General features: G+C 35.9%; 1 protein-coding gene across 1 annotated transcript in view; it reads right to left on the reverse strand.

Moving 5' to 3' along the window:
- Window positions 1-19,824, reverse strand: part of LOC114104827 (antigen WC1.1-like) — a 185,280-nt gene that overhangs the window by 79,685 nt on the left and 85,771 nt on the right.

Genomic DNA, 19,824 nt, shown 5'->3' on the forward strand with positions numbered 1-19,824 from the left:
TCCATCTTGTGACTCCACTGGGCAGCTACTGACATAGCTCCCTACATAACAACCTGCCTGCACCTGGGGAAATGTCACAGGCTCTGAAGACAGCCCAAAACTGCAGTGTAAAATGTCACAGAGCTCATTTCTGAACACATCCTACAGTGCCATTGCCTGGCTTCCCCCACCCCATGTGACACCCCAGCACTGGAAGCAGGCTGCCTCCAACTTGGGTCAATTTCCTTGCCATATTTAGTGGGGGCAGCCCGCAGATTGGAACTCCAGCTGGCCAGGTACCTTGTTACCAACACCCTCCTCTCCCAGCAGCTGTAACCTGGCATAGCAACTGCCCAACACAAAACAGCTTACAGTGGGAGGGGTGTGCAATGCAACCAGGGAACCACCCACAGGAGCCCCAATGAGACAGTTCCCTTAATTGGGAACTGCTAAGGGAGAGGGAAATGGGGCAAAAGTTTGTAGAAGAACAGAGAGACCAGGAACTGGGAAATCTTCAGGCAAGATAGGGACATAGGACTGGGTGCTCAGGTGCCATGCCTAACTTCCATGTGCCATGCATCAGATCCAGCCTTCCCACCTCGTTATCTTCACCATACTGAGAGCAGAGATACCAGCTAACAATAGACAACTCCACCCATTGGATGAGAAAGGAAGCAGGGAAGATACTGATATCCAAAACAATCAATAATCCTGGTTACTTCCTTTTTTCTCTCATCTCTTCCTCTGTCCTCCTGCTCTCACATCCCCAACATATGTGAAACCAAGTACTTTGCATGAATTAGGATTTGAGGACTGGAGTGTCTGAATAATATATTATAGGTGTGATGTATATACCCTGTTTTTCCTCTAAAATTTGTATTATCTTACCACCTTTTATTTTTCTGAATACATATGTGTGTTTGTTTTATGTACTCTACTGTCTTCCCATGAACTTGTCTACCCAAATTATTTCCAGTCTATTCTCTTCCTACTAGCCCTCTTCATTAGATTTCTCTTTCATACTTCCTAAGATATATTAACTCTATATCCTCACATCCTGCCTCCTCAGCATATCATTCAAAGCTTCACCCCAGTTCATTTCCCACTGTCAGAAACTGTAAATGTTTTTGCAAACCTAGTGATTATACTATAGATAATAATCAAATTAACAATTCTGTAAATTGTGACCAAACTGTAAACATCTTAATAGCAACAAATTATTTATAGGTAGTATATTGTTGACATTGGGATCTGTTAATAACATCCTTCCCCACAAAGGAGAGGTATTGGAACCCTACAGGAACACTGTAAGCCTAGAAGTAGTCATGAAATTCATCTGGAAAAATAAGAGACCCAGAATAGCTAAAGCAATCTTTAGCAAGAAGAGTGAAGCAGGTGGCATCACTATACCAGACCTTAAACTAAACTACACAGCAACAGTAACAAAAACAGCATGAAATTGGCAACAAAATAGACTTGTAGACCAATGGTACAGAATAGAGGACACAGAGACAAATCCAACTACAATGATATTAGACAAAGGCACCAAAAACATACATTAAAGAAAAGATAGCCTCTTCAACAAATGGTGCTGGGAAAACCAAAATCCATATGCAATGAAATAAAATTAAACCCCTATCTCTCACCATGCACAAAACTCAACTAAAACTGGATCAAGATCCTAGGGAATTAAACCAGAGACACTCCCCCTATTAGAAGAAAGATTAGGCCAAAATCTTCATCATGTTGGATTATACCCTGACTTCCTTAATAAGACTCCAAATTATTTTTGAAGGTTTTAAAGAACTTATGTTTGTCTTCTTTAGTGAATGAAAATTTTTGACAGAATACAGTTCAACATCTAAATTGTTACTAATTTGATGTTTTCAATAGAATTTTTGAAGTTCATAAGTAAAACTAAATGTGAATATAGGAAAGAAATTTTTGACATAGAAGGCTGCTATAAAAATATTCAAGAGATTTAAAAATATTAAAAAGAACTAAGTTCTTATGAGAGTGCAATGCAGCAGAATGTAAATGTAGATAAAAGACAATTATATGTTTAGAAAGTTAGTATTTAAAAGGTAACAACTTAAATCACTAAGACATATATATTTTTACATCATTGAAAATTTAAGTATTTTTTAAAATAGTATTTTACAACTACTATTCATTGTGCCCTAAAATAAAATTTTCAGTGGTTAAATAAGCACATGTGAAAATCATTCATAATGCAAGTCCCCCCCACACACACACACAGACACACACATATCAAATAATATCCAAGTTTATTGCAAAAAAGACATGTTTGAGCACTTTCCTACTAATACCAAAATGAAAATGGCTCCATATTTCCATATTTACTAAAATTCTTAATTTCTGGAATGTAGAATTTTTTTTGGCCATTGATTTGGTAAGAGCATTTTTAAAAAATATTTGATTTAAAAATGAAATTTTATGTCTTACATGAAGGATAAATGTAGTAACTAAAACTATTAGCCAGGTTAGTGTGTTAGCAAATGCTTTTTTATGAAACACATTAGATAATCAGCTTATAAAGAGAAAAGTTTTAAGACACACATTAGATAATCAGTTTAAAAAGAGAAAAGTTTAATTTCATTCACAATTTTTTATTAACTACACCTGACAGTACAATGATCTTGATAATTCATACATTTGAATCAAATGGGGTATAATTTCCCATTTTTCTGATTGTACAGGTTGCAGAATCACATTGCTCATACAGTCACATATACATACAGCAATAATAATGTCTATTTTATTCTGCTGCCCTTCCTATCCCCTCAGCCCCTCCCCTCCCCTCCCATCACATCTCTCTACCCAATTTAATGTGACACATTTCTTTTTTTTTTTTCCTCCTCACAACATCATACATGTATTCTGTATAATGATGAGGGTCTCCTTCCATTTCCATGCAATTACCCTTCTCCCTCTTTTTTCCCTCCCACCTCTCTTCCCTATTTAGTGGTAATCTTCTTATCATGCTCTTCCTCCCTATCCCATTTTGAATCACCCCCCCCCCCTTATAACAGAGAAGACATTCGGCATTTGTTTTTAGGGACTGGCTAACTTCATTTAGCATAATCTCCTCTAATGCCATCCATTTCCCTGCAAATGCCATGATATTGTCATTTTTTAGTGCTGAGTAATATTCCATTATGTGTAAATCCACATTTTTTAATCCATTCATCTATTGAGGGGCATCTAGGTTGGTTCCATAGTCTAGCTATTGTGAATTGTGCTGCTATAAAAATTGATATGGCTGTGTCCCTGTAGTATGCTCTTTTTAGGTCTTTTGGGTATAGTCCGAGAAGGGGAATAGCTGGGTCAAATGGTGGTTCCATTCCCAGCTTTCCAAGGAATCTACATACTGCTTTCCAAATTGGCTGCACCAATTTGCAGTCCCACCAGCAATGTATGAGTGTACCTTTTTCCCGCATCCTCACCAGCATTTATTGTTGTTTGACTTCATAATGGCTGCTATTCTTATTGGAGTGAGATGGTATCTTAGAGTAGTTTTAATTTGCATTTCTCTGATTGCTAGAGATGGTGAGCATTTTTTCATGTATTTGTTTGATTGTATATCCTCTTCTGAGAAGTGTCTGTTCAGGTCCTTGGCCCATTTGTTGATTGGGTTATTTGGGTTTTTGTTGTTGTTGTTGTTGTTGTTGTTTAACTTTTTGAATTCTTTGTATACTCTAGAGATTAGAGCTCTATCTGATGTGTGAGGGGTAAAAATTTGTTCTCAGGATGTAGGCTCCCTATTCACTCACATATTATTTCTCTTGCTGAGAAAAAACTTTTTGATTTGAATTTGTCCCATTTGTTGTTTTTAACTCTTGTGCTAAAGGTGTCTTATTAAGGAATTTGGGGCCTGCCCCCACATGATCAAGATTAGGGCCAACTTTTTCTTCTATTAGACCGCAGAGTGTCTGGTTTGATTCCTAGCTCCTTGATCGATTTTGAGTTAACTTTTGTGCATAGCGAGAGAAAGGGATTCAATTTCATTTTGTTGCGTCTGGATTTCCAGTTCTCCCAGTGCCATTTGTTGAAGATGCTATTCTTTCTCCATGCATGCTTTTAGCCCCTTTGTCTAATATAAGGTAGTTGTATTTTTGTGGATTGGTCTCTGTGTCCTCTATTCTGTACCATTTGTCTACCAGCCTGTTTTGGTGCCAGTACCATGCTGTTTTTGTTACTATTGCTCTGTAATCATGGATGCCCTCTCTCAACACTTCTATTCAACATAGTTCTTGAAACACTAGCCAGAGCAATTAGACAGATAAAAGAAATTAAAGTCATACATATAGGAATAGAAGAACTTAAATTAGCACCATTTGCTGATGACATGATCCTATACCTAGCAGACCCAAAAAATTCTACCAAGAAACTTCTAGAACTAGTCCATGAATTCAGCAAAGTGGCAGGATATAAAATCAACACCCATAAATCAAAGGCATTCCTGTATATCAGTGACAAATTCTCTGAAATGGAAATGAGGACAACTACCCCATTCACAATATCCTCAAAAAAAAAAAAATACCTGGGAATCAACCTAACAAGAGAGGTGAAAGATCTATACAATGAAAACTACAGAACCCTAAAGAAAGAAATAGAAATGACTTTAGGAGATGGAAAGATATACCTCGCTCATGGATAGGCAGAATTAATATCATTAAAATTGCCATATTAACAAAAGCACTTTACATGTTCGATGCAATGCCAATCAAAATCCCAACAGCATTCCTCACAGAAATTGAAAAAGCAATTATGAAATTCATATGGAAAAATAAGAGACACATAATAGCTAAAGTAATTCTAAACAGGAAGAGTAAACAGGTGGTATCGCCATACCAGATTTTAAACTATATTACAGAGCAATAGTAACAAAAACAGCATGGTACTGGCATAATTCACAATTTTAGAAGTTACAGTTTGTATTTGGTTGGCCTAATTTTGAGGGGTAGTGTATCCCCTCATTGTAATATAACAAGGTACAGCACATTGCTCATCTCATGTGTGGCAAGAGAGGTAATAGGAGACCAGGGTTCTATAATCTCCATCAAGAACAGGCCCTTAATGACTCAGTGATTCCCACTATTCTCAAAGACCTGAGGGGTCTCTCACCTCTCAAAAGAACCAGGTTGGAGTTTAAGCATTTACCATGGGCCTTTGGGGACAATTTTAAGATCCAAACTATAGCCAGTCATTGGGTTTTTGAAAGTCTAGCAAAAAGAGGAACAATTTTACCAATGGTTACTGTGTTTAGAATTAATATATTGAATGCACTTCTATAGAAATACCATAGGACCAAGAGGGCAAAAATTAAAAGTAAAGAAAACCATGAATTTTAAAATCTGTCTTGCATTGTAGAGAACTATACTCAGTTTTTTAAATCATTAATTAGAAGAAAGAGACTCATCAGTGCTTCAGTCAGATAAAGAAGAGCACAGTTTCAGACCATGCAAAATATAATTCTTAGTTGCCTATGACACTTGCGATATTAGGTCTATAAATGACTGAAGATATATGTTGGGCACAAGACAGCAAAAGACATCTTTGGTGGCTACTCTTGGAATGACAGAAATATGGTTGTTGCACAGTTCAGATTTGGGGGTTGTTTTATTTCTAAGCAAAGAAAATACTATCCCTTTGATTTTGTAGCATAAAACTATTTCCAGTTTTATTTTTGTTTTCTAGAATCATCTTTTCATGGCTTACACATACAATATCCAAAGTATCTTCTGATAGTGACTTATTTTAGTGCTAAGATTAAAGATCATTAACCTGTAAATTAAATTGAGAATTTTAATGCACCATTTCCTTTTATTTTGGCAGAGATGGTGGAATGGGGTAGGGATAGTGATTTGTACAATGTTATAAATTTGGAGAATATGGTTGGACTATCTTCTCATGTCATTGTTTTATTCTTCCCAATGACAGCTTCACATGTCAGGTGACTACACATTTCCTTCTCCCTTGGCTCAGTGTAAGATATATATTGTGTGTCAATCTCCTGGTACATCCTTTCCACTTACTGTCAGACAAGTGTCCTCGAAATCTCATATTTAACTCACTTGCAAAAAAGACATCAACCTGAGTGATACGAGAATCTCAGGGTCCAGACTAGAAAATTGTTGCTCCTTACCTATGCTTCAGCTAGAATGTCCTCAATTTTCCACATTTCTGCTCTTTTCAGGGCTCTATTGACCACAGGAAATGTCTCCTCTTACCCCCTCTCATAATTACAGGTTTAGGTCTCAATTTTATCCAGGTAAACCAAAGAGCTAGAATGACAAGGATGGTTCTCAACATGTTTCATCAAGATTGTATATATATTTATTTCTCTATGTCCAGGGTTGCCTTCTTCATCCTGCCTGTAGCTGTGTCTCAATCTGCATTCAACCAACTCTCAGGCAATATCCTCACTTCTATCTATATGTCTCTCATACATCACTCCAGGGTCATACTTTCTCCTGGGACAGAGCACTGTGTTGCTTGAGATACTGGAGATGTCTATATTAGATGTGGTATTTGGCCACTAACAGATATACAAAAACTGAAGTATGTTCCTTGAAGACCAACCTTGCTTTTTACATTTCAAAGCAGAGATGGCTGCATGACCTTCCAATCAAGGCAAAGAAGGGGCAAAAAGCATGGTCACTAGATGCTGAGAAATAGGCATAATATCCTCAGAATAGGACATGATGAAAATGCAGGAGAAAGGGATACTTCAAAGAGGTATATGTAATCTTTATGCTCAGGTTTGTTATTTATGTTGGAGATGGCTATGTGAAGGCAATATTGATAGTTGACCTCATGTTGTTTTATTCAAAATTCAATTTTTTTTTAGATTTCTCCATGTTGCAAGAATGTTTGTAGTTGCTGAGAATATAAATCACAAAAAAACAATGATGTTAGCTTTGGTGCATGGGCTGTCTCTCGTCCAGTGACGAGGTCCACAGAACAGGGTAGAGGAGAGTATGGCTGTCAAGTTGCTAATCAAGACCTCTGGAGACCAAGCAGGGATGAGGTCTGATTTTATTGTGCAGTTACCATGTATATACACACAGGCTGGAGCTAAGCAGATTACAGGCAGCCACCAGTGCAATTTCTGCTAACTGTCCCTGCAGAGACCAATCAAGGAGTGGGCCATGGAGCAAGCACTGGGACTACAACACATAGCCTCATGACCAGGACTATGCATTCAGGGTAAGTGTCCTGCAGCTCATGCACCTAGCACACGAGGGGAGTCACCTGCCACTCTGACACCCTTAACATGTACCATGTATGCAGTACTCCGTGCACTTGTCCTCACAATTTGGGATTTCCTATTTCTAGTGGAAAGAAAGAGAAGCAGATAGTTTCAAGTTATTTGAAAAGTTTATGAACTACTGGGGTGGACAAAGAAAGAGATATTGCCCTTACAGAGGACTACTGATTTATACAAACCAATCTAACCAAAGGCAAAATGAAAAGTTCAGTCAAATAAGTTTCTCTCTTTTTATATTGATGCACTTTGACCTAAGGTAAGATTCCTAATAAAATCTCATTAAAAGAGAATAAAATCATGACATTTGCAGGTAAATGGATGGCACTGGGGAAGACATGCTAAGTGATGTCATCCAATCCCCCCAAAACAAATGCTGAATATTTTCTCTGATATAAGGAGGCTGACTCATAGTGGGGTAGGGAGTGGGAGTATGGGAGGATTAGATGAATACTAGATAGGAAAGGGGGTGGGAGGGAAAGGGAGGGGGCAGGGGATTAGCAAGGATTGTGGAATGTGATGGACATGATTATACAAAGTACATGTATGAAGACCTGAATTGGGTGTCAACATACTTTGCATACAAACAGAGATATGAAAAATATGTGTAATAATAATTGTAATGCAAAAAAGTATGTGTATAAAGCATGAATTGGTGTGAACATACTTTATATACAAAGATATGAAAAATGGTGCTCTATATGTGTGACAAGAATTGTAATGCATTCCACTGTCTTGTATTTTAGAAAAATCAATAAAAAATTGAAAAAAAGAAAATTCCAAGGGCATATGACTTCAATACTGAGTTATCCACAAAGGTTTAAAGAAGTACTACTATCAATATGGTTAAATTATTTCAGAAAATAGATGAGAGAATTCTTCTAAACTCATTCTCAGAGGCCAGAATTCCCTCATATCAACATTAGACAAGGACGCACAAAAAAGAGAAAAGGTATAGACCCAACACCTTTGATGATTATAGATGTCAAAAAACATCAACAAAATACTAGCAAATCTAACAGCACATTAAACAGATTAGTACTATAATCGATTGGGATTTATCTTGGGATGCAAATGTGGTTTAACAAATCCAAGACTGTAAACATGATTCAACACATCAACAGAATAATGGACAAAAATCATATGATATTAAAATTATACAGTAACAAATGCAGTAAAGGCCTCAAATAAAATTCAGAATTCCTTTATAATAAAATATCTGAATAAATTTAAAAAAGGAAAACATTCTTCAACATAATAAAGGCCAATATGTAAAATGTTACTGAATGGGAGAACTCAAAATCTTCCTTCCTAAAATCTGGAACAAAGTGATAGTGTCCACTTCTATCACTTTTGTTCAACTTAGTACTGAAATCCTAGCTGGATAAACCACGTAAGAGAAAATAATAAAGGGAATCCAAATTGCAAAAGAGGATATGCAAATTGTTTGCAGATCATCAGATCTTAATACAGAAAACCCCAAAGACTCCATCAAACAACAACAATTGAAACTAGAAAATAAATTCTGTAAATTTGTAGTATACACAATCAATATATGAAAATTTATAGTCTTGTGGTTTTTCATTAGTGAAATATCTGAAACATAATCAAGAATCAATTTCATTCATAATAGCTATGAAAAATACTTAGAAATAAATTTAACTAAATAAGGAGAAGATTTCTATAATAGAAACTATAAAACATTAATAGAAGATTTTGAAGAGGTCATATAAAAAACAAAGCAGAAAGTCATGCTATGTTTATAGTTCAAGAGTCAACATTTGTATCTGAAGCAATCTACAGATTCAAGCCAATTCCTGTCAAAATACCAATTCCTGTCACATATCTAGAAAAACACAAACTCAAAATATATACAGAATAATGAAAAAACCTTGAATATGCAAAGCCATTTTGAACCAAAGACTAAAACAGGACTCATTACAGTACTCAATTTCTAAATGTACTATTAAGCTGCAGTAATCAATAAAGCAGGTTATTGGCATAACAACAGAAACACAGAAAATAGGATAGAATATGTATCTCAGAAGTAAATTCATACCTCCATAGTCAACTGACTTTGGATACAGGTGCTAAGAAAATGCATTAGAGGAAGGACAGTCTTTTCAATAAACACAGGTGGAAATAATGGATAACCTTATTCAAAAGAAAAAAAACTAGATCCTTATCTCTCACCAGATACAAAAAATTATCTTAAAGTGGATTAAAGACTTAAATGCAAGCTATGAAACTACTACAAAAAATAGGAGAAATTCTTCAGGATACAGGAAATGGGCAAAACTTTTGGACAAGACATCAAAAGAACAGGTAATAAAGTAAAAAGTAGACACATGAGATTCACAAAAAATGCCAAAGTCTTCCACATAGTAAAGGAATCACTCAACAGAGTGAAGAGACAGTCTACATAACAGGAGAAAATATGTATAAAATATACATATGAAAATGGGTTAATGTTCAGAACATATTTTTAATACAGATATATACAAAATAACCTGATAAAATATGGTTTCTAGATCAAAACAGATACTTCTCAAAATATATACAATGGGGGATGGGGTATAGATGAGTTGGTAGAGTGCTTGCCTCGCATGCACCATCACCACCATTATATATATATATATATATATATATATATATATATATATATATAGTGTATGCGTGTATACCTATATATATATATATATATATATATATATATATATATATATATATATATATGCTCACCATCACTAATCTTCAAGGAAAAGCAAACCAAAAGACAATGGAATATTGTCTTACTCTAGTAAGAATGGCTATTATCAAAAATAAAAATACTAACAAGTATAAGAATGTGGACAATGTGGTGTTTATGCACAACAGAATATTATTTAGCACCAAAAAGCATGAAATCCTGCTATTTTCAAAAGTGTGGATGCAAGTAGACATCATGGTTTAGTGAAACAGGAAGAGTACAGAAGGATAAGTGCCAGGTGAGATCTCTGAGATGAGCACTATAAAAAAGTCAATCTCACTGAAATGAAGAGTGGGATGGAAGCAGCTGGTGAGACTGGAGGCCTAAGGGGAGAGGGGATGATGGGGAAAGGCTGGTGAGGGGCTCCAGGTTATGTAGCTAGATAGGAGAAAAAAGTTCTGTTGTGCTCTTGAACAGCAGGGTGACTCTTGATAATGTTAATGTGCTGCATATTTCAAAAGCTCCAACTATGGATTTTGAAAGGTTTTACCACAAAGAAATTATAAATATTTGAGGACAGAGATATGTTTAAACTGATTTAAATATTATATAATATATGTGTAGAATAAATCACCTGGTATCCCATAATTATGTGTACATTTTATGTTTTTATATATCTGTTAAAAATCACTGTCATGCCAAGTTTATAACCAAGTTGAATTATTGTTTAAAACCTCCCCACAAAAAACAAAACAAAAAAACCCTCAAGACCAGAAGCCTTCAGTGGTGAAGTATACCTCATAGGAAAATTATAGGACGTCTAGGTTTTGTTTTGCTGTACAGAAAAGAAAAGAAAGCACTTTCTAATTTTTTTAAAGATATCTCCAAGGTCTTTAATGGAGGAAAAGCACATGTTAGTGAAAGCAGAGTCACATTAGTGCACTCCAGGAAAGCCTAAAAGCACTTTCTAATATATTTTATGATGTCAATAAGATATAATGTCAAAATCAAGGCCTTAGAAGAAAACAAGTTAACTGCAAAGCAATATTCTTCACAAATATAGACAAAAGAATCTTCAGCAAAACACAGCAAGTTATACTCAATAATACACAAACAGGATAATGCACCAGGACCAAATGAGGTTTACCCAGGAACACAATGCCGTTTTTTCAAAAAAAAGTAAATGAAAGTAATTTACCATATTAATAGAATAAATGAGAAAAAAGCAAGATTGTTTCAATAGATGGATGGAAAAAATTTGGTAAAATTTAATATCCCTTTATAATAAAAATTCTCAGGAAAATAGGAAAAAAAGAGAATCTCATTAAGCTACAACAACATTCTCTCTTAAAAATTCCATTTTTTTATATTGAAGTTCCCCAAAAAGGCAAAAAATAAGCAAAAAGTATAAAACTTATGAAATATGAAGTAAAATTCTGTATATTCTCAAACAATATGATTGTGTATGTGAAACTAGGAATCTGCAAATATCTGCCAGTACTTATAAAGCTACAAGACATGAACACAATATAAAAATTAAATCATCTAATTGTAGCAACAAAAATCAGAAAGGTTAATAATCTTTTTGGAAAGAAGTACATCAGACCACTTGCTTCAAGATCTGTTATAAATCTACCATATTGAAACAGTATGGTACTGGCCTAAGGATAATCATATAGGTAATGGAGCCAAATAGGAGCCTAGAATCAAACTCTCATGTTATGCCTCCCTTCCTGAGTAAAATATAAGAATGACCAATGAAGACACAAAAGGTACTGAAAACCATTAGTAACTAAGGAAGAGCAAGTTAGATCTACAGAGAATTAAACTTATTCACAAGAACTTCTAAAAGAGTAAATAGCAAGTGTTAGAGAGGATTTGTAGTCATGGGAATAGTAGTATTAACTTTGGAAATCTCCAGCTGTTACTTTAAAGAAAAGATATTGACAATATGATGTGCCACCTTCAATAATATTCCAAAGCAATGAATGTTCCTAACATTTTTATTTATAGTAACAAAACTAGGATGTCACTCAGCTGTACCATAATAGGTGAATGGATAAGAAACTGAGATATATCCACACAAGGAAAAGTTATTATGTAGTAAAATGAATAAAGTATTGTAAAATAAATGTTATTGTGTATATTTAATATATGTTACATGATGCAATGGTAAATTATAAACATGTATATAGATTTATATACCCACATTTATATTTACTATCATGAAGCAAAATATCATAGCCCACAAACCACATACTTATCCAAATTTTGTTTTGCTTTTTTTTCCTTTGGCAAGAGCACCTAAAATCTAATCATTTAGCATGAATCCCCGAAAGAGCACAGTTTTATTATATATAGTCCTCCTGTTGTATGTTAGAGCTCTAAGCTTAGTCATGTTACTTATCTGCTGCTTTGTATCCTCTTACCTAAGTCTATAATGTTGAACAAACAAAATGAGGAAAAAAGTGTCATATACTGTATGAATGCATCCATGTAGGCCAATTAATGTGTGGTGTTGAAAGTCAGGGAACTGGTTAACCTTGCCTGAAAGGAGGCATGAAGTTGTCTTCTAGTTGTTAATATTTTATTGCTTGATTTCTGTATTGTTTACATGTATTCACTTCATAAAAATTACTAGAGCTTGAGACTTGGTACTCTTCTATATTTTAATACTTCAATTAAAATTTAAAATAAAGATTCAAAGCCAGGCCATTGGATTTCAGAGATCAAACCTTTTATTCTTATGCTAAACTACCTTAGTAATATAATCTTCATGAGACTTTATTAGTCCCAAATGTTGTTTTAAGATGAAAATTATAAATTTAACAGAACTCTAAGAACAATAGAACATACATATTTCTTTACCTACTTATTGGTTAGCATTTGCCCAAAATAGAAAAATTAATATTATTGTGGAAATTATGATTATATTTATAAATGTGTGTGGACACACAAATGTGGAGACTTCTGTTATAGCATTATGTAGACGTTGTAGGTGTATATATACAGTTTTATATCTAAAAACAATTTCAATTCCAAAATATACTGTCTCTCTTTGTATTTCTGTTTCTTTCAGGAAGCCTTCTCTGACCACTTCTGAGTAGGTTAGCTGACTTCCTATTGTGTTCCCACAGCAGCCTTTACTTTCTTAATTATTGTATATATCATAGTATATCATTGTTACTGGTTTAGTTGTTCACCGCCCCTATTATGCTGTGTCACTGAGAAGTGTGCTCACTGTTGTAGCAATGGTGCCTGTTAATGTATAATGAAGAATTATTACTTCTAGCAATGCAGTGTACTAGGTACTCTAGGGAACCCTCCAGTACACAGAGAAAATACTCCACAGAAACAGGTCCTGACACCAGTATGGCCTTTACGTATAAGATATAAGCCAGCAGGAGAAATTGGGAGCCCTTCTGAGTGTGCAATGCCTTGGAACTGTATTGAGGGGCACTGTGGGAGATATTATGGATATACCCATTAAATCTGTGCCACAGAAAGAGTCAAGTGACTGGCAGGCTGCTGTGGTCACCTGGACTACTGGCAGTAAAGGCTCTTGAAACATGTTCTAGAATTGAGGAATTTTTAATGCCCTCACAGCATAATTCCAAGGTTGAAATTTTGCAAGAAGATGGGGCAAATTCATCTGAAGCAAGTGCTTCCATATGTAAAAATGTGTTTTGATATTTTTCATCCTCTGAGGAAAATGTTTTCTCTGAGAAAAACTATGTTTATTTGAAAGAGGTATAATTTCTTCTCAGCCCGATGATGAATTCATTCAGTGATGTTGCTGACAGAGACTAAAATGGAATCAGAACATTAATTTTACATTTCAATTTGAGAGTCCATCCCCACCCGTAAGAGCCAGACAGCTTTGCAGACAGGAAACCATCATGGGCCTTTGGCTAGAACCCAAGGAACTGGATGTTCCTAGACATATAGTAAGGAAGTGAGGAGCAGAACATCTTGTTCTTATTGGGAGGGGTAGAGTTTCTCAAAGAAGGACAGAGACTTTTGAACAGAGAGGCTGGAAAAGGGAAGAAAAATTGAGTAGAAATAGATACGTGAGGGAAGGAGGCAGGACTAACACCTGTAACTAGAATAGCTGATTCTCCAGGAATGTGGTTAGATCATTCCCATTTCAGGAGCTCAAGTGCTGGTAACCTAACTCCACTGAGCCACAGGCCCAGTTGAGACCAGATTTCAGGCAAGGTCTGAGGAAACCACAAGGGAAAAATTCACTAGGAATATTTTCACAAGCACAGGGTTCTTCTAAGCAGCAGATTCTTGGCATGTGAGAGAACAAGTTCAAGTACCCACAGGAAGGGAAAATTGGACTATGAGAGGCTCATCCTGAAGTCTCTAAGGCCGGATCCCTGTTCTGCCTACAATGCAAACATCAATTCATCCATGACCTTTCTACAGATGGTGTAGATTTTGTTTTTCCTGAGCAATGGGATCAGAAGACCATCAATCAAAGTGATAGGAAGAGAAAAAAAATCTGCAGAAAGACAAAGTTCTACCAAGTACCCTGGGCAGGCGAAACACGATAGTAAGACAGAAAATGCCTGAGCTGTGGGTTTGTGAGGAAGAAAAAGAATCTCATGTCAGGCTCAGAGTGCAGGTGCAGGGTTATCTGTGGTAATAACTGCAGTTCATGTTGGGGGGGGGAGTTCTTTATAGGCACCAAGGTTTACATCTGCTCTTGTCATGTGCACATACACATATATCATCACCAAAACTGCCCTCACTATCAAATCCAGCACCACGGATCAGAGTGATTTCTATGGACTCCTGTCTAAACAGCTGACTTCCAGTGGGCAGGCATGCTCCTGCTCACACTTTTACTTCAAAGTTCCTTCACCCATTATTTTCTCTCCCTCTCTCTCTCTATCCCTACACCTCTCTGCCCCCCCATCCAGTATCTATGTTTTTTATTTTTCAAACTTTCCTCCATTCTCTCTCATCTTTCTCTCCTTTTTTCTTTCCCACTGTATTTTTCTTTCTGTTTCTCTCTCTCCCTTCTCTCTTCAGGTACATCACTCTCTATGGTCCTTCTATCTCCCTCCTTCCTTCTCTCTCTCTCTTTCATACACACAAACACACAAGTTCACTGGCTAAAAGGGCAGAAATACTAAAAAGTAAACATATTATAGAGTAGAGGAGAAACAGATAAGAGGGCCAGCTTGAGGTCATCCCTCAGCCTCTAACTGTGAAGTGAGTTTTTAGGTGTCATTGTAGAAGTCCAGAATATAGTCTCATAATTTGTTCTGGAAACAAACTTTATATCTTTCCAACATCCCATTGTTGTTCTCGAATAACAGACCCCACAGAAGAAAAATGAACATTTACTGTCACTTCAGATCATATTAGGTGAAAACCCAATGATGATAAATAGACAGTGTCTTTAGCATCCCAAGGACCATTTCCCAGAGTCTTGGAGCTAATCCAGCATCTCCCTGGTCTTAAAAAGTGGGGCTATTCTTACCTTGAGCATCCACTATGACAGTAAAGAGGAGAAAAGCAAGTCCCTGGAGATGGCCCTGTCTCTGCATAGTCCTTCTGCTCCTTGTGTCCTCTGGTCACAGCATTGGCTTCTCCAGATGATCCCTCCCAGCTTTTGATGGGGCTCCTACCACAGAAAGGGGATTATATAGTGCCAGCCACTGACATGGACATCTTCTAGGAGCCAATAGAAACTGTGTTTAACGTCTTTCCTGCCCTCAGAGACTGTAGGAAAAGAAAACTTTCTGAAGTTAAAACATCAATTAGCTGCTGAATCTTAATTATCTCCTTATATAAAATAGAGGTCTTTTTGATAACAGATTTCTTTCTGTTCTAAGGATTGGTACAGAAAAGCGATTTTTTTTTTTTTTACCCAGTTGCTAACATTAGTCAGGTGCAAGCTTTTGGATCAGTTCTATTAACCAGTGGAATCAAGAAAAGATGACCTTTGTTGAGTGAGACCTAGGATTCCAATGTCACAGGACCAGCATGTTGTGGCTGCAAGGAATCAAGATGTCCTTAGTGTAAGAAGAAAAAGGATGGGGATTAGAAAGATAAAAAGACTTTTGGGGAATGAACAAAGGTGAGTTGGACATCACAATGTGAGTGTTGATCCTATAGACTTAACTTCCCTCCCTCTTCATTTCTAGGTCATAAGTAAAGCCTGTCTATAGCTCTACTGAGGACAGTCTAAATGTATAAAGATTGTCTTCCTCTCCTTCGGTCAAATCTCAGAGAACTTTTACCAATTTCACATGAGAATAAATTGCAATTCCCTGGGACATGGTGGGATCAGGGATTGAAAATAATTTATAAGTTCACTTCTCATTTACAATTCAGCTCTCCTCCCTCTGACACTCCAGTCTTTATGGGATTCATGGACCCTGCTAAAAGGATTTCTTTTGTACCCTACTGGTATTTTTGCCCTTTTAGACCCTGCTCTTGGTTTCTCCTTTTCAGCAATTTTTTCTACACCTTCTCTTCTTTCCTGCATTCTCATATAAATTGCTTAGTTCTCTTTCACATTCTCTCCTGATGTCTGCTCAACCTCTACCCAGTGTGACAAACCTCCTGAAGTGTTGCTACTTACTTGATCAATTACTGAGACAGGGATATTAAAACATCCCAGTTAAGATAGCAGCTCTCTCTATTTCCCCCTTTGCTTGTATCATCCAGGCTTCATGGATTTTGATGCTCTGCCATTATTTGCACAAATATTTATGGTGTTTTTATTTTATTTTATTTTATTTTTTACAAACTTTGCATTTTCTTGTCATGAAAAGTCCTTCATTAATTATGGTCATAGCCTTTGTATTGGGGTCTACTTTTACTAACTTTATTATGAGTAATGTTTTCTCATTGTATCTCTTTCTATCATTTTCCTTTGCACATTTACAATTTATTTCTTATAGAAACATAGTTGCATATTGATTTTAAAAACAATTTCACTCTGACTTGATTATAGATTTTAGGTAGTTGTAGAACTAGAGGTGACCCACATACTCTTCAACCATTTCTACCCAAAATTTACATGTTGTAAAACAATAGTACAGTATCAATACAAGGAACTTGACACTATCACCAGCAACACATGAGAGATCTAATTTTTTGCATTCAGTCTTACATTTAGTAGTTAATATTTTTCATTTTTTCAACTTGAATAGATTACAGTGATATTGTGTCATAGTTTTAAATTGTCTTTCTAGTGGCTGGTTTTGCTAAACATTTTTCACGTGCTTATTTGGCATTTATATATCATTCTCTATTGAATTGTCTGTTGATGTCTATTGCTAATTTTCTAACTGAATATTTTTGTTTTGGTTTTGAGAAATTTATATATATATATATTCTAAATATAACTTTATCAGATATTTGTTTTGCAAATATTTTCTCTCCATCTCATGCTTGTCTTTCCATCTTTTTGGAACTTTCTAGAGAAACAGTTTTTTTATTATGATTAATTCTAATTTACTAATTTTTACCTTTTTAATAAGATCATGCTTTTGGTGTCGTCCAATCACTCTCTGCACAGCCCTAGATCCCAAATATTTTCTCTTATATTATTTTTTAAAAGTTTTTTGGTTTTACATTTTATACTTAAAACCAAGTTACATTTTCAGTTAATTTTTTATAGGGAGTGAAACTTGGGTAAGGTTCAGTTGTTTTCTTTGCTCATGGATGCCTATTTGCATCACTACATCTAGGCTAGTTTCCTCCTCTAAACTGCTTTTGCATCTTTATAAAAACTCAGTTGACTCTTTGTGTAAGTCTGTTTCTGTGTATTTGGATCTGTTCCATCCACTCACATGCCAGTTCCTTCACTTAAGCCAGACGGTCTGCATTATCATAGCTGTAAATGTCTTGATAGTGCACATAATGACTCCTCCATTTTATTATTTCCTCCCTATTTTTAGATATTCTCATTTTCTTTTTTGCATAAATTTTAAAGAAAGCTTCTTATATTTGCAAAACTTTTCAATAAACTGTTGATATAAATTTACATAAATCTAATGATTTTCTAATCCATGCATAGAGTATGTCTCTCTATTTGTCTTTTTAAATTTATTGTATACATTTTAAATCTTTCTACATACAAATCTTGATTATATCTTTTTGAATATATAAATAAATAAATGTCTTTTGGTTATTGCCAATGACATTTTTAATATGTTTCTAAATTTTATTTTTGTTTAATATTAGTATATAACAATTCCATTAATTTGTTCCTTGTGGGAACACACATAAAATTTATTATCTAAAAACCATTTTTAAATGTATAGTTGATGTTTAAGCTTAATCCATGTGGTAGCTGGTATAGGATTTCCTTCCTTATACAGCTGCATGATATTCCATTGTCTATAGACCACATTTTGCATTGTCCCTTGGTAATGGTTTTTCCCTTTGTTTCTACTTACATTATTTTTATTTTATTTTATTTTTGGTACCAGGGATGAAACCCAGGGACATTTAACCACAAAGCAACATCCCAAGTCATTTTAAGTGTTTTATATTGAGACAGGATCACACTAAGTTGCTTAGAGACCTGCTAATTTGCTGAGGCTGGCTTGTACCTGTGATCTTCATGCCTCAGCTACCTGAGCCTCTGGGATTACTGGCATGCACCATCATATCCAGCTTCAGCTTTGTGTTTACATCCCAGGGAAATAGTAGCATTGTTAGTCAACTTTTCATTAATGTAACAAAATACTTTAGAAAAACAATTTACAGAAGGAAAGATTCATTATGGCTCACAATTTCAGGGATTACAGTATGGTTGTTCAATTGCTTTGGGCCATGGTGGAAAGGCATGGCAGAGGAAATCTGCTCAATTCATGGCTGCCATGAGGGAGAGAAGATGGAAGGGGTTGAAAGAAGGGTTGTGGACAAGATATAGTCCTTAAGAGCACACTCCCAAGGATCCATGCCATTCAACTAGATTGCAGTTCCTACCATTTCCATCAACTCTGAGTAATTCATTCAAGTTATGAATATATCAAAAGAGTAATTCACTGATGAGGTTAGAGTCCCCATGATTTAATCATTTCCACAAAGCTCCACTTCTGAACAATACTGCATTGGGCATGAAGTCTTCAATACATGAGCCTTTGGGGGAGGGGGACTCTTAAGATTCAAACCATCCTATTTTGTTCCTGATCCCCAAAAGCTCATGGACATCTCACAATGTAAAATACATTCAGTCAAGAATCTCCATAGTCTTAGAAGTCCCAGCATTTCTTAACAGTCCAAGTCCAAAGTCTCCTCTGAGACCCAAGGCAGCTGTTAGCAACAAAAATTAAAAAAATACAAGTTACACATGTTCAAAATACAATGGTGGGGCAGGTAAACATTCCTATGCAAAAGGGAGGAAGGGAGTGATATAAAGGAAGGATTGGATCAAAGTAAGACTGAAACCCAGGAAGGCAAACTTTAAATCTGGTAGCTCCATATGTTGTCATCTGGGGAACATGGTGGTGGACTGTGAGCTCCATAGGGTTTAGGCATTTCTGCCTCTATGACCTTGCCAGTTGCAGCCCACATGACCTTTTTAGGGCTGGCTCTACTCATTTCTTGCAGCTTTCCTCAGCAGACATTCCACATTCTTGGCACCTCTAACTTCCTAGGGTGTCCACTTCAGTTTTGACTTCAGTTTTGAATTCACTGTCAAAGCCTCATTCATTCCCTTCTCATGGGCTGCCCACAGGGATACTAGCCCTAGCAGACACTGTCTATCCTCCCAGGAATTCTTCTGAAATCTTGGTAGAAGCAGCCATGTCCCTGTAACTCTTGTATTCTTCATGCCTGCAAATCCAGCACCAAATGTATGATGCCAAATTCTACAGCAATTTGAGCAGTA

This window comes from Marmota flaviventris, chromosome 3 (genome assembly GCF_047511675.1).
Source record: "Marmota flaviventris isolate mMarFla1 chromosome 3, mMarFla1.hap1, whole genome shotgun sequence".
Lineage (NCBI taxonomy): Eukaryota > Metazoa > Chordata > Mammalia > Rodentia > Sciuridae > Marmota > Marmota flaviventris.